Raw genomic sequence first — 17,202 nt, forward strand, 5'->3', positions numbered from 1 at the left:
TTTTGCATTTTAAACTTGAGTGTACTGACTGCATTTAGAAACACTTTAGCACCTGGGGTTTCTAACCAAGGTTTGGAAGGAGTACAGTAATGTCAACCAACGTCTCCTTCACCTCTGCTGCTGTAACTCCTGATCCTTCATGATGTCACTTCCTGTAAAGCTACTCACACCGCAGGAAGCTCCTCTCTCTTGCTCGCTCCAGTGTTTCTGGCTCTTCCAGCCTGTCTCCACCTCCTTCCCCCACCCCTGTCCTGGGTTTCCTCCTCTCTCTGCAGGGGCTGATCTTCCTTGTCCTGCAGCCAGGTAATTGACCCTCAGTCCTTCATTCCTACCTCCATAATAAACAGTCCTATATGCATTTTCTTTATGGGGTGATGTCCTTCTTAATGGAGTTTAATTAAGCCAGTACTAACCACCTGTTGAATTGTTATCAAATGTTGCATTATTTCAGTGTGCAATAATTTAATGAATAAATTCAGTATTATAAGCTTGATAGTTACAGTATGTACAGGATTGATAAAGTAATACTGTGTTACTCACCACACCTAAGACTTGCTTAGACTGCACCCTGAGAAATGCTACCCAGCTTGTTCTCACTGATTAACACAGGAACAGGTGACCCATTTTCTCCTCACCCTTAATCTGATTCTTGGTTTACCCTTCAAAGGAAGCTCTTTTTCAAACCCTCCCGTGATCCTGGATATCCCAGGGTTGCTCTTTGCTGTACAAAAGTCCTCTTTTGAAACCATTTCTCTTTTCTCTCATTTATTCTTTTTCCTCCCACGTCAATAAATCCTGTGGCCTGATAATCAATAATACAGGTGATCAATACACTTTCTTCTACAGGCAGACAAAGTGCTACTTAGCTTAAAATTATGATGTTTTGGCAGCGTGCAATCATTATATTTAAGCCGGTAAGGCTTCAAAGGAAGACTGTTGGGTATTTGCTTTGCAAAGGTCAATACCATTTGCTGCCTATTTGAATTTTATCTGCTGTTTACCGTTTTTTGCATTTTCAAGAAATTGATGATGACAGAAGCCATCTTCACCGAGAGAGAGCCCAGCATGTTTGGTACACTTACCTGAAATATGCAAATATTCAATTAATTACACATGTACATACACAAAATGACTATGTTACTGTGTGTTATTTCAATGTAGTAAATGTACAGCTGCTTTTAACTTTATATTCAGCTAGACCAGTGAATTTCAAAGTTATTTCAAAGATATTGAACAGTTAACGTCTCCTGTTAAAAAAAGTTTTTATGAATTACATTGTAACCATGTGTAATATCACTGTACAATTGACACCGTATAGTCGTACTGTGCTTTGTCCAAAAATATACCGTAAGGGCACAAATGGAGTTTCAACATTGAGCTTGTAGTAATTCAACTTCTTTGACTGGCAGAGTAGAAGGCGCAAGTAGTTCAGGTGGGAGCTGTGTCAGCATGTGGAGGCTGCAAAGGAAGGTTTATTCCATGCGTTTCTTTACCATTTTATTATATTAATTTACAGTACTATAGTAAAATTACTTATTTACTATATTAAACAATTAATATGTTTCTCACCTCTACTCTACTGGCTGATCTGATTTCTAAATAAGTGAAAATATATATTTGATGGAATGTTTATATACAGACACTGTGAAAAGGGCTTCTCATAAAGTTTTCCCAAGATGGGTAAGTCAAAAAACAAAAGGAAAAAAAAATTAAGCATAATCTCTGTGTTAATGCTCTATGTACAAAAAGTGTGCAATAGAATTGTGAAAAGGGTTTCAAGACAACAAACTTTTTAAAATGTTCTTAGATTTTTGTTTCATTCTTACCGGGATCGATTTCCAAAGCTCCTAAAATATATGAGATTTTGTGTAATGGGGAATGAACTGCTAACCATTATAATGCATGAATTCATTTAAAAAACCTTTTACCATCTCTCTTATTTTTGAACCAGTTTCCGTTCTTGGCATGCTTGGGAAATTATTAGTGTAAAAAGTGCTTTCTGTAAGGACTTGATTCATTTGTTACCCATCTGTGGCCAGTCACAATAAAAACTGGAATAAAAAGGCAAAAATGAAAGGAAATAAAAGATGCAGGGAACTTGAAAGGAGAAGAATGAATATACAATATGCATTCAATTACATTCTCAGCTGCAGGGTTCATTAACTAACAGTATGTAATAAAAATTACCATTCATCAAGTGTAAGTATGGGCTGAGATTGCCTGAAGATATTGCTGATCATCTTTTTTAACAGCACAAGATCAATATCTAGTGGCATCCGACCGAATGTGTCCTGAGCAGTGTGCCACAGCATAGGAGTAATATCTGTGACCAGCTAGACAGACATTCTCTGACCACCAGGGCTTAAAACCTCTGTCCTGCAGTTACTGTAAGCACACAGAACTGTGGTACAGACTGGGAGCAGGAGGATAAATACAGTACAGATTGTCCCCATTATAAATCCATGCAATAATACAACATACAGCAAAATGACTTATAAAAGACCCTAAGACCCTTATTTGTACATATAATGATCTTATAGCCTATACAAAACAAAAGATAGAAGTAGGTAAGGTATTTAGGATCCTCTGTACTGTATGTAAGTAGTCTTTAGCTCTGATCTTGGACAGTCCAGATGTGTCAGACACTACATGTGCCTTGAATAAGCACTTAAAAGTTCAAGTTCATTTTCCCTGATGAAACCAATATTTATACCCCCCTAAGAAAATCCCTTCAGAAAATATCCTTTTCATGCCTCTTTTATGGACTCAGTGCCAAATCAGGGAGTACAAATCTTAAGGAAAAGAGTGCTGAACTGGATTGAATGTGACAGTGTTACTGTTATTCTATCAGTAAGCGTTTAAATTCATGTGCCCCAAAGGAGCTCGTTTAAAAAGGCTTGGTAAGAGTGAGCAGGAGCAATGAACCTAGCTGACTGGCAATTGTCAAATTGCAAATTTGGGAGAGCAAAATAAAAAAATGCAGAACCTGTATTTGAAAAAAGGATAAATCCCTGAAGAGACTTAGACCTTTAGTTCGCGGTGGTCCTATCAGGGCAATTGTACAAATGTAGTGGCTCATTAAGAATGATTTTCATGCTTTTCCTGAGTGAATCATAGTTTTCCAGCTAAGTAGTTTTCTGCCCCATTGACGGTGCATGTTGTGAGTCATGGAATGAGCCCTGTCCCCTTTGTTGTTCAGAGCTAGCTGGCTCTGTAACATTCCTGATGTTTTATAACAAAGCAGAAATGGTCTGAAGCAAACAAGAAGAGAACCAGCTAATATTTCGTTCCATTCTTTTGATTAAACATTTTAGAAAATCGAGTCGGGGGTGATCAATCTGAGTCCTTTCTGGGTGTGTCAGTCACTACAAAAGGCGTCATGGTAGACAACTGGAGAATAAAGACAAAACTGGCTGAAAGTAGGAAGCTGTCTGTAATGAAATAAACTGTAAGAAAGCACTTGGGAACAGCTCTTGTCCTCCATAAAAAAATTCTCTTAAGCCTGCTTTTTTATACAATATGGAAGACTGCTGTATGAAGCACTACAAAAATGATTTCAGTAGTTCAAATTCTAATTCTTACAATGATGAGACGAGTCGACACATTTAAAGGGGTAGTATGCTTAACACACTGGTGTTAACTCACCCGGCTGAGAAAATGACAGTGCTGGACAAATGTCTTCATAACCTTCATAACAGGGGTATATCAGGTTCAGGTGCTGTATTAAGAAATTGTAGTGGAATGTACCTGAGCAGTCTTGGTACAACCTTGCTTAATTGAGATAATATAGGCTTTAACTGTACATGAATATGATCTGGACTCCAATGAACTTGGTAATGGTGATAGCTGAAAGGAGTGTACCGTACCAGCCCGTTTTTGCACCATGTTTCACAATTGCAAACAATGTGGAAATTTAAATGAGTTCCATAAGTCAACAACTGCCTCTCATACCTCATTTCACATGACTTAATTATGAAGAAGCAAGTTTTCACCAAGGAAGAGAGAAACAGTAGTTCCTAAACCCATAAAAAAAAAAGAAAAAAAATCACCTGAAAATAATTGCGTGTTTCAGCAGTCTGTATCATTCATGTTTCCCAATGGGTCATAATTTATGGGCAATTTTGACAGCAGGCTCTGAGATATTTTCACAGGAATTGCCTCCTGGGATTGTTGAACTCTATCAATGAAATGAGTAAAATAGCCCAATGTCCTTACCTTGTGTACAATGTTTCTGATTTTCGTATTTACCTACTCATTATCCAACCAGCAGAATGCACAACAAGAATCTGAGGAGAAATATAAAAACAGATTCATGTAGAAAGATGAAATGAGGCAATCCAGATTCAGTTAATACTCCTACTAAGGTAAACCTTGTGGGCTAACATTCACATGCTCATTATATTTATTTCAGTGCTTAAAGCAGAAAGCCTCACTCAGTCGCGATCTCTTAATCTTTACCATACCAACCAGAATACCTTTTGCAAAGAGACTACAGAGGCCCTATTCTTTTTAATAACTGCAACCGAATAATGTTACAACCTTTCCTTCTCTCTCCTAAGAAAATACAAACCAACAAACAGCTCATTAAAATCTCCTGAATATTATATGTAATTGATGCAAGTCTGAGTTATTTTTTTTGCAAGGCCAGTAATCCGCCTACCATGGTGTCTTTGTAAAGCTGGGTCAGCCAAGACAAACAGCAGCCCCTCAGTAATCTCCAAGGACCTGTGTGCTCAGTGGAAGCTGCATAAAGAGGTCTAGTAAACAAAGGCTAAGTAAATCCCCCACACCTTATTATTTCTCTCCACTTGCAGGTAAATTACTCTTTACTTTGGACTTAGGGCAGGATTTGCATGTACAGAATATTTACGTGTATAAGTATATGTTTTCTGTTACAGTTATGAACTATGAAATGTACTTTAAAATTAATTTTAAAATGCAAAGCCTTTGTGGTGCCAAATGGAAGCCTCCATCATCCAGTATGCTCTGCAACTTTCTGTGTTGCTTACAGTACTAACTGTCAAATCTGAAAAATACTGAAATACTGAAAAAAACAGTGTTTAAGGACACAATCGCTCTTCTTTTATCGAGGCAAGAGTTATACAGTTGTGTTACTGTATACACACAGACATACACTCATGGGCCCATCACATCACCAGAAGCTACGTCTTTTCTGGGACCCTGAGAGCTGTGACCATTATGAGGACCTTGTCCACTGTCAACACCAGTGCAAAAAAACCCGGGGAACCTGAACCCATGCTGAAAATGGGCGGAGCTGCCCTTGTTGTCTGGGGAAACCCTGAGTGGGAGGGGCTTCTTGTGAGATTCCTCTAGATGGGGAGGGGTCACTGGAAGACCCAGAAGGAGTGGAGGACCAGGGACAGAGGGAACATGACCTCAGCTTTCCAGTGTCTGATGGGCAGCAGCTGTCTGAGGTTCTCCTACCAGAGGCAGATGGGGAGGAGTCATGAAGTTGTCAAAGTGTGGAGCAAAATAAAGTAGAAGAACCCGCATCCTACTGCTTCCACTCGAAGAGGGAAGAAGAGCTGTCACCAAGACAAAGACACTCCTATCTAGATATACTGTAAAAGATACAGAATCACAAAGGCTTTGTCTTTTTAAAATCTGACCGTTTTTTCTTGGGAATGTAATTGGCTTTCAACTCATTTCACTTTGAACCACAGTTCTTTTCCAGAATTATAAATCAAATCTTGCCTTAGTATTGTTGTGTTTTAATTGCATAAATGCACTTTAGTATAGTTGGCATGTGGTTTGTCCATTTCACCAAACCTGAATGTCAAACCTTTCAGACACAGTAAGTAGCTGTGGATCAGGGCAAACAAGCACTAAGGAACCAATAGCAATGCTGAAACTCTTCACTGACAACAACACTGCCTCGATGTTCAGTCCACTCCATCTCCACTGATATTTTCTTTTGACCTTTTCTGTCTTGGGTGGGGGGTAATTTGCACTGTTAATTTTTTCTTTTATCTCAAAGGTTTCTTGTGCAATCTGTAGTATCTTCATCTATACCTCTACACTCTCTTGTTCTGAAACTTCACATAATAAGGACAATTGTTGCTGTCTTTCCTGTTGTTATACAGAATTATGCTGGAAATGCATGACACCGGTTTATTACATTTTCCTAAACACAGACAGGAGAATAAGTACTTTGCTGAGAAAGAAACCATGACAAAACGTGGTCTCCAGTTACTTTGTGAGGAAAAGGTTTTCAGTTCATGCTCATGACAGAGATTTGATTTTGTGCTAGGGTCGGGTTTTGCTAAGGTATGGCAAGATCAATGCATTTCATTTAAGCTCAATTGAGCAAGGGCTTTCAAATAACCTTAAAGAACCGGGCCGGCTCAAAGAGGGAGTGTGTTTCATCACACCTGCATTAGAATCGATATATTAATAAATAAAAAAGTGTGTGGAGGTTGAAAATTTCTTGATATAAAAAGTTCAGCAACGTGAGCAAGATTCAATGACTGTCCGTGGATATTGTGGGTGCTATTTGTCAGCAGCAGTGGAAAGATGAATTCGGAGAGTACATGTGAGCATGGCATATGCCATTAGCTACTCTGACACTGCTTTCTTTCTCTTGGTCTAAAAATACAAAACAGTCTTGACATGGGAATCACTGTGACGTCTGTGCATGGAAGTCTGTCATCGCTCCTGTCCCAATTTTTTACAGCTTATTCCTCTTTCCTGTCTATGCACAGCAACTTCTTAGTGTTGGAGAGGCACTGTAAAGAAAGATCTTTAGCAATTCCTGTCAAAATATAAAAGGAGCAGGCACAGACTGTAAAACCCCCTACCCCTTAATTACAATACAGCTAAAAAAACAGCAGGAGTTTCACCTCCCTCCTGATTGCTACGCTTCCAAGTCTGAATCATCCTTTCCCAATGCAATCATATTCTAATGTTTTTTTTTTAATTTTAACATTTAACCACTGACTGTGCTAACAAAAAAAAGTAGCTGTAAAAACCGGTGTGCAAGGCGAAGAAAGAATCTGCCGAGACGTTCGTTGGCAGTGCAGTGTCACGTCCTCCTAGATTTCAGCTGCTTCTGAACCTTTCCAGTCTGGGGAGGTGCTGCGACCACACATAATCAGACACAAGCCCGTAAGCGCCAACACATTCCCACAAGCACAGATTCCCACAAACTCCAACGCACAGAAGAATTATCCGACCACGTTCCCCGTCCTGCACCATACCCTCTGACTAACTACTACTTTAGGACTGCTCACCCGCACCTCAGCACTCAGTATTAGCTTAACCAGTGGAGCGCCCTGTTCTCTCTCCCGAGATCGCCTTTACTGTTGCTAAACCTCTGAATCCTTGGCTATCTGACCAGCAATCCGACCTTGACTACAATTCCTGACGACTTGATTTGGCTAGGTACACCTGGCTTCCTTTCTTTCTCCTTTTGGACCTTGATCTGTGCTACCTAACAGTTATCGCATAGGGTCCAATGACATAGTTTAAGCTTTAACATTGTTACAGGAGGGCCTGGACAGCTGAGCTTGCTGTGGCTATTTGAGAGCAGGGTGTGCTACCACTGGCCTCCATGTGGCTTTGTTAACGTTTAAAGGGGCTAATTAGAATCACAGTGATCACAAGCACATATTAAACGTATTAAACTGATGGAAATGGCTTGGCACAGAGGTGACGGTATATTGTCATCAAGCACATATTTGAATACTTGCATTTCCATGACAATTGAATGTCCCAGGGAGAAAAAAAATAGTCACTTGTCAAGAGCGTGACTTCATGTGATTACAGTTTCATTTTTCTTTTAAGGTCACATCACAAATTTCTTGTAATGGGGGGGAGGGGGGGGGATTTAGCTCCTTGTCAGAATCCAGTGCTAATCTCTTCAAAGGTTTACAATAAACTATGCCATTTCAGCCCATTTAAAAGAATGAACATTTACAAATGGCATTTTAATGGTGGTTCACCTTTTTTATCTTGAGGTTTTCTTGAGCTCATTTGGCAGGACATAAATCCTGAAAATTCCTTTTCCTTATCATCTCAACCTTTACGGCTGTCTTCGGCAAGATTTTGTCTTGCTGCTTTTCATTTTCGATTTCCTAGCTGCTTTGTATTGGGTGTGTGCAGGAATCACCCCAAGCGTCAACCCATCTCACAAATTTCAGCTTCGCAAAATATGTATAGTACGTCTGGGAGGATGTTCTCTTGAACTCTGTAGTTTTTCTGAAAATCAAAAGCCTTGAAGTCTTCTTACATTTATTTGGACTTTCTGCAGATAGAAACAGACGCAAGAAAAATGCTTTAGCAGATTATATTTTAGCTTGATGTTGACCTTTGGTTTTGACCCAAAATGCACTTTCACTGAGTGTGACTGGTCATGACCTGTGAAACAGATATTGTCTGAGCATTTGATTGAGACTGCTGATCACATTCAGGATTCTTCACCTGGATACAACACCATTAACATCTGCTGAGGCTATAGATTAGATTTGTCCAGGTGAAACCTCTTGAAATCCTCCATAGAAAAAGTCAGAGGTGACAGTATAGGCAAGTAATATACAGTTCATTTTAAAAGGAGAATCTCTTGGGATTACTGTTCATTTACTTCTTTGGTTTGACTTGTGAGACCTTTTGCCAAGCTATATTCAGTTATTTGTCAGCTCCCTGCCTGTCTATCCATGAACTTAGATCAATAAAAATGATCTGTTTCTCCTTGGTAACTAATTTAAAATAAATTCCGATGAATTTAGGTTGAGTATGCTCATAAGGATACGCTTAACAATAAAATAATAGATTACATACTGTACTCCAGATCAATTAGCAAGTTTTTGAATTGTAGCCAAGAAAAGCTAAAGACCATTTTCCCAACAGGACATTAACCATGAGTGATCACTCATGTGAGATAAATCATAATAAACAGTTACCACCTTGTCTCCTCTCTTGATTCTTGGTGTTTTTGCACTAGATCCACACCGTGCCGTTGTCTCTGTGCTGGGTACCTTGACTGCTGGTGTCATTTCCAGGTTTGGCCCCAAGCAGTGGGAGGAACTACATCAACATCGAGAGAACAGATTCTTCTACAGGCGTCTGTTAAGACTCTTCTGGTAATCTTACACGTGTACAGCTTGACAATACATGTTTGTTCAGAGCCAGTTTTCCCCAAGGCGCCCTGTTGTACAACACAATCACAGTCATTACTTGCCTTCATGGAAAGGTGCATTAGGAGAGTATAGTGTGGCCATTACAGCCCACTGTAAGCTTCACATAGGCCGCATAATCATAGAATAGATCAGAAAAGACCACTTTATACTGCTTCCGCCTCTCAAAATATGCCATTTTTAAAGATATTTTTATATGTGGGCATTAGGAAGATGGTCTGTGGTTGCTCTGATTTTGTCTTGCATAATTGTGCAGGCTCCTCTGTTGTGCTGTTTTAGACCACTTAGAACATTTATGGGGGGGACTCACTCACAATCTATGCTGCCTACATCATTAAGTGTCTAACTCACATATAACCGTTTTTAATTAAGTGTTCCTTAATACCAGTCTGACATTGGCCCAACATGACAGAAGGCATGTGCTCTGCTAGAATAAGGAGCATAAAACTCTTTTATCCCACACAGCATGAAAGAAGGCATCCAGATATAGATGGGAATAACATACACAAATGTTGACAGAGGAGGGCTGGCAGTATGCGAAGGAAGAACAGGAACCAAATAGTCCAAAGAAAAAGAAAAAAAAAACAACCAAAGCAAATGCCAGCTGGGTATTGATCAATCACTGTGGTGAACTTCCCTTCTCTTCATCCGGTCCAGACTGTAATCTATCACTGTCAGACAGCCCAGCCTTGGTGAGCTATCAGGCTGACCCATCAGCCTGGCCTGGGCTCATACAGATGAACCAAAAGATTTACTGTCACCCCCCCACACCCCTCCTCCCACAGTTCCATGTCTCACCGATCAGCGAGACGCATTGTGTGCCCCCTGCAGGAACAGCCATACTGTAAGTACACTCTTCATGTCTCTTTCCCTTGCTTTCTCCCCTGAATCCCTCTGCTCTCGAATAACAGCCACCTTCACACAGCTCCCTGTAGACAGGTGCCACTGAATTACCTGCTGTTTGAAAAGTCTTAAAAGAGACGAGTTCTTGACCAGCTAAACCAGGGACAGACACTCACGTGGAGTGCAGGTAGAGCCCTGCAGTCAGCTCGGTACCAGTTTAACCAATGCCATTAGTTAATGCCATCACTGCCTGAGCCAGGCCGGGTTCATCTGACCAGGGTGCCCCTGGTTTGTCACACAGCCCTTGATGCTTAACTCTCTGTTGGTGCTCTGGGGCTCCAGGTGCACAGCATGTCTCAAGGGTATACACAAGGGTAGTCCCCTTCCAGTCCTGCAGCACTCAGATTTGATTGTTTATGACAATTCCAATAATTCGGAAGCATGTTTAAATGGAAATGACTACTGTAAAATGCTGTTTTCCATATGCAAGTATTATTTACTGGTGCATAGAAATGATTGATGTTTTGTTTTTGCTCATTTGAGCCCTTTTTTTCTGGCCACCAAAGCTGTGCTCCATGTTTCTGCGCCCACGATTTTGCAGAACTCCGCAGTAACTTTACTGAAATAATAGACAACTCTTTTCCAGCGTCCCCTGAGACTCAACATCTTGATCTGCAGCACTTCACAGGGGGTGGGGAGCTTGTAAAGTAGAAAGAGCGACAGTTTCTGTTTTCTGGGCTGTGTTTGTGCATCAGTAATGTTCCCATTTGCGCCCGGCAAGTAGAGGCAGCCTGGGGCTCAGAGGGGGCAGTGCAGGGAGACGCACACTGCTAATTTCTCTGGTGCAATCCCTGCCATATGGATAATTAAAGAAGCCTGTGTTTTCATTCTTGCTGTGCTTGCTTGTTTGCTTGTTGAAATTAAATTTTAATTATGGCACTTATGTTCTTAGTGCTGCCTGTAAGAAGACCCAGAGCACAAAAGAAAACAAAGCAAAAAGTATTTCGGATGGATTTGCATTTGTCTGATGCAGAAGCTGTTTTTCTTGTTGCTGTTCATGTAGCCGGTTCCAGTTTTGTCTCCTTTTGAGAAGTGGCTCAACGTCACCTAGCAACATTCATTATTAATTTATTTGGCTGACACTTTTATTTAAAGTGCCTTCCCTTGTGCGCGTTTGTGCAGCTGGGTGTTTTACTGGAGGAGTTCAAATGAAGCACCGTTCTCAAGAGCAGAACAACAGTGTCCCACCAAGGATTTGAACCCACAACTCTCCTCTTATGAATCCAGGACTGTCTTGTTACTTCGGTTCATGTGCTTCTTGCATGTGATGACCAATTGGTGCATTTTAATCACTGGTGTGTTCACATTTACCCAAAGGTCCAGTAAAATGGGTTGAAAATAATTTTATTCTCCATAACAAATCCAGAAATGACAAAAGTAAAATCTGTGGCAGATAAAAGCAGTCTTTTGGCATTTAAAAATCTAATTTCCAAGTCTAGATATTCAGCGGAGATGTGAGGAATGTATGTTTTACCAGAGGTCCACTGTTGCTATACCAGAAATAGACATTGTGTATTGGTGTATTAATACTTCCCAACAGAGTAAGAGGGAGAAAAAGGTTAAGGATTTTCTTTGTGTTTGATGCACAGCCACTTGGTTAGTACAATACTCTTGCATGATCTGTACTATTTCTATTTTGCCCTCTTGTTCTTGACTTAAACCCTGGTCCTAAACAGAAACGAATGGCTTTGCTTACGTTCCTTGCCTGCCTGCTCTGCAGAAGTGGCTTGGTATTCCCTTTAGTGAGCTGACCTGCTCTCATTCTCATTCATTGATTCCCAATCATTCTAACAGCATTGCCTGAAAGAAAAGAGTTTATTTTGAATTGAAGTGGTATAACATCAGTGATGTTTTCATAAATATTTTTATTCATGTTTATAAACAATCACAAAAATACACTTTAAAACACCATGGCCACAACAAATGATAATAAGATTAAAACATAGGGAATATACATAAAAAATAAAACATTCACTGGTTCCCTTTATCTAATTGTCTTTTTTTGGTGCCTTGGATATGGGCTGTACAAAGTTCCCACAATAAAATGTCCAAAAACAGAAAATCCAGTGACGCCAAGAGGAGCATCTGTAACGAAAGCGTTCTTTCAGGACCCTATGCAGACGACACAATCCGGGGTGGAGTGAGGAAAAAACAGGGAAAAAGCAGCGGGAGTTGGGAATGAAAACTGGGAGTGTGTCCATGATGTGCTGGTGTTCGGGGGAGGTGTGGCCGAGGCAAACAGTCCAGAACTGAGTCCAAGGGAGAAGCCAAGAGGCAAAAGTCCAAAGCCGAGCAGTCCATCCAAGACAAACGGGGTTAAAAACAGGAATGGGACTGGCACAGGAACGGGAACAGGAACTAAAAACTTGACGGGACCGGCGCTTCCTGGTCCCGGACTCGCCTGGTACGGGAACCACAGCGTAGCCCGGAATAGCGTCAGCGTCTGGCTTTTAAGGGGAACTGAAAAGGGGGCTGGAACAGGGATCAGGTGCGGGAGATGAATAAAGAACAAGGAAGGACTGGAGCGCCCTTGAGAGGAGGGGTTTACGAACGTGACAGCATCGGATGTCAGCCAACTCTGTGCTATCCCTTTTCAGCAGCCATCATACCTGCTATCCACATCCTTTTTCACAGTACAGCCAAAGCAAATCGTCATTCTGTAAAAGTAACTGTGGTGAACACGGGGTATAGCTCTGTAGTAACTGTAGTAACTCAAACTTCACTGTCTCTTGTGTCCCTAAATCTCTGCTCTGTACCACACTTGCTGAGGTTTCATGTATGATCTGAGAGATACTTCCAGCACACCCCCTTCCATCCACAGAAAACAAATGAAGATTTTAGGATAACAAACATCTATTTTCCAACCGTTTCTTCCATTTCAGGGGTGCAGGGGAGCCGGAGACTATCCCAGCACGCAACGGGCACAAAGCAGGCTACAACCTGAACAGGACACCAGTCCATTGTAGAGCAGACACTCAGACAGGCATGCGCACCCTCAAACCAGTGCCAGTTTTCCCGGACGCCAATTAACCTACCAATATGACTTTGGACTACTGGATGAACCTGGAGCACCCAGAGGAAACCCACAGGAACACATGGAGAACATACAGACTCCAAGCAGATGGTATCTCAAATCCAGAACTGAGCTCAGGGCCTCAGGACCGCGAGGCAGCAACGCAAACCACTGCACCACTGTGCCACCCAAAAAATGAAACAATCCTCATGAAATTCAATTTGGCAGAAGGGACAACAGCTGGCTGTCCTACTTAGTGCAATATCCTGGAAAAGAAGTTTCCACTTCCTTATGCTCAACTAAGTGCCTCATTTAAAATAAAGCTACTGGTACATTCACACAGAATGTCATGCGAAGTCACCTGGAAACTGAATACTTGTAGAAACCTCACATAACGTTCAATGAAATTTTTTTGTTTGTTTTTCGGTGAGATAGGGGTGTTATTTGAAAAAATAACAAACAGGATTAGAATACACTTCAATAAAGATCAGCAGCAGAGATCATGTACAGTTCAGAATAATGGTAATGGTAAGGACTTGCCATTAGTGTAATTATGCATGATGGTAATGAATGTGTTTTATCCTTTCTAGACATTCCTTGTGATTTTATACCTAGATTTTTTTAAATGGGCCAAATCTGTTTTCAATACTGTATTAGTGACAGTGTCTCAGTTTGTTTTAAGGCCTAAATGTTGATAAGACAGGTGTCACATATAATAACTGATACATTTACGTTATCTACGTATCTATGTATGCTACTATGTTTAAGGTTACTACATTTAATTTTAAAGAGGTTTGATCAAGATATTTTTTTTAAATAAACACAGACAAATCTGCTAAGCACAAAATGGCATGCCACATTCATAGGAGGTTTTAGTAAAACAAAATTAATTCATGGATTAAGTATGGTAATCCCAAAGACCACAAAAAATATGAATTGCGAAAAAATGTCATAAGGGCCTTGATGCATCTATAATTACTTTTTCTTTCATTTGTAACAGAAGTTTGGGTAAAAACTGACTGGAGTCAAAGATCAAATTCTTTTAAAAGAGATCTGATATTTTCTCTAGTGCAGAGGATTCTATTTACTTTTTACAGCTCACACTGAGCTTTCAACTTTAAGGTTAAAAATACAGCCCTGCATTAGGGCTGTGAGTCAGGAATGTTTTTTCTTGTTCACATTGACTGAAAATTTGGCAGAGAAAATTAAGGTAATGTTTGACTAGGAGCTAGACCATTGTTGTCATTCCTTATGAACCTGGAGCTCTGCAGAGCTGTGCTGTTCACTCTGATCACCTTGCTTTCTTTCATGTATTCTTCTCCAAAGTAATCAGTATTTCTCGCACTTTTGTGAATAGTTTTTCTCTATGACTCACAGCTTCCATCAAGAGGCGACCTTTTACCCTACAATTCTAAATAGACTGATGCTCCAGAAACAGTCTCACAGCCTTGAACTTCAAAATGTAATTTCCTTGTTGCCTGCGGTAAGGCTAATGGGACTATTGCGTTAAAGAGCTATGCTCCAGTATTTGAAGTCCTTCTTGAAGTTAACAGCATAAATGCGTTAGCAGCTGCATGCAGTAAGTCACCCTTTAGTTGATCTGAGAATTGGCAAGTCCAATTTTCTGCTAAATTGGCTTCGGTGGCAAAAAGATCAGTTGTTTCTATTAGTTTATGAACAAGCAGAAATGATGTTGACTTTTAGAAAGACTGCCTGAAAGCCCCAGGTGAAAATGTGTAGCTCTGCCAGTTAAATTGGAATCTTTCATCTATAATCTTTAAGAGCACCTCAGAGTAAATAAAATTAACAAATAAGCAATGAAGAATAGTCATGTTTGTGAAAAGATCAGCATCCTAAGCCTCTTAACACTTTTTAGTTAAGGGTTTACCTATTTTTGTAAGGTTTATTGAAGGGATAAAACCTCTTGTGACACATCAACATACTTTAATTTTCAAGGGGGTTCATTGATTACTTAAATCAGAACAATTTTCAAATGCATGCTTCACTCTGGGTACTGCGTTTTGGGTCAACAAGACATTGACCTTATTCTGATAGGTTGTCACTAATTTCTGCATTTCACTGCCTGGACAGCTGCCCAGTTCATTTAGACCTTTTAATTTGTATTCCTAAACTTCCCAGCAGCTACACTAGTAAGAGTGATAATATTAGATTTACTGACCCTTCACTATAAAAGATTTAGGGTTAGGTTCTAAAAAGTTTATAGCAAAAGCGAAAGAGACTCGCAATATGAGTATGAGCTCAACACAGATGTAAAACTCAACGGTACTTAATAAATAATTATGAACTTTATTTTATATAGTGCCTTTAAAGATGGCTTCTCAAAGCACTTTAAAGAATGACAACAAAAAAATACAATATATGTCCAATGAAAATACGCAAGGAGAGGAGACAGTAGATGGGGGTACCGAATATGGTAACAAAGAGGTAAATCACTGAACCAATTAAGTAAAGGCTCTTCTAAAGAAGAAGGTTTGGAGTCTAGATTTGAAGTTTAGGTTTAGGGAAGGTGACTTTCTGATATCCTTAGGGATAGAGTTTCAGAGCTTCGGGGCACGACTGGAGAAGGCCCTGTGACCCACAGAGTGTAGACGGGCTTGGGGGACAGATAAGAGATCAGACTTAGAAGATCGAAGGTTGTGAGGTGGGGTATAGGACGTTAGCAGCTCAGACGAGCCATGCAGAGCCTTAAATAGTGGGTGTGCACGAGGATTTTGAAGTTGACATGAAACATGAGCCGAACCCAGTGCAAGCACACCAGGATAGGAGTAACGTTACCACTTGCACTAGACCTGGTCAGGATTCTGACTGCTGAATTTTGGACATACTTGCATTTGTTTGATGTGGATTTAGAAACCCCAGTACGTAGAGTGTTACAATAGTCAATTCGGCAGAAGACAAATGTGTTGATCAGCTTTTCAGCAACAACGATAACACAGGACTGGCAGTATTTGTCAAGTGAAAGAAGGATGTCTTGACAACATGTTGCACATGTGGGTTGAATGTCAAGCCTGAATCAAATATCACCACAAGTCTTTCAATTTAGACTGAAGCTCAAGTACAGTACCACAGAGAGGGCTGCAGCACTGGCTCTACAGAGTTGGTGGGGGGTGCCAATAAGCTTAATCGAAAGCAGCACGAAGATCAAGAGGAATGAGGACAGAAAGAGAATCAGAATCAGAAGACTTCACAGGACACAGCCTTGCCAAATGTCTCAAAAGCACAAACCCTACGTTCTAACCTCCATCATACAGTACACTCTTTTATGCAATTAAATCCCATGTGATAATCCTTACATTCCAGTTAAACAATAAGAGTAACCAAAGTTTACACCCCGATTGGGCTGTATTTATAGTACAAACCCATCTGAGGCCACCTGCATAGCAGCCTCTAGTGGTAGCTCCATGGCCATCAGTCCTTTCATGGGATACCCTGCCTCCACAGACACTACATTGCCTAGAGCACCCTGCCTCCACAAACACTACACTGCCTAGAGCACCCTGCCTCCACAAACACTACACTGCCTGGAGCACCCTGCCTCCACAAACACTACACTGCCTGGAGCACCCTGCCTCCACAAACACTACACTGCCTAGAGCACCCTGCCTCCACAAACACTACACTGCCTAGAGCACCCTGCCTCCACAAACACTACACTGCCTAGAGCACCCTGCCTCCACAAACACTACACTGCCTAGAGCACCCAGCCTCCACAAACACTACACTGCCTAGAGCACCCAGCCTCCACAAACACTACACTGCCTAGAGCACCCTGCCTCCACAAACACTACACTGCCTAGAGCACCCAGCCTCCACAAACACTACACTGCCTAGAGCACCCTGCCTCCACAAACACTACACTGCCTAGAGCAACCTGCCTCCACAGACACTACACTGCCTGGAGCACCCTGCCTCCACAAACACTACACTGCTTGGAGCACCCTGCCTCCACAAACACTACACTGCCTAGAGCACCCTGCCTCCACAAACACTACACTGCCTAGAGCACCCAGCCTCCACAAACACTACACTGCCTAGAGCACCCTGCCTCCACAAACACTACAGTCCCATTACCTAGAGCTTTCAACAGATCACAATGAGGGAAAGACAAACCAA

The sequence above is a fragment of the Lepisosteus oculatus genome, chromosome 11 (assembly GCF_040954835.1).
Source record: "Lepisosteus oculatus isolate fLepOcu1 chromosome 11, fLepOcu1.hap2, whole genome shotgun sequence".
In the NCBI taxonomy this organism is placed as follows: domain Eukaryota; kingdom Metazoa; phylum Chordata; class Actinopteri; order Semionotiformes; family Lepisosteidae; genus Lepisosteus; species Lepisosteus oculatus.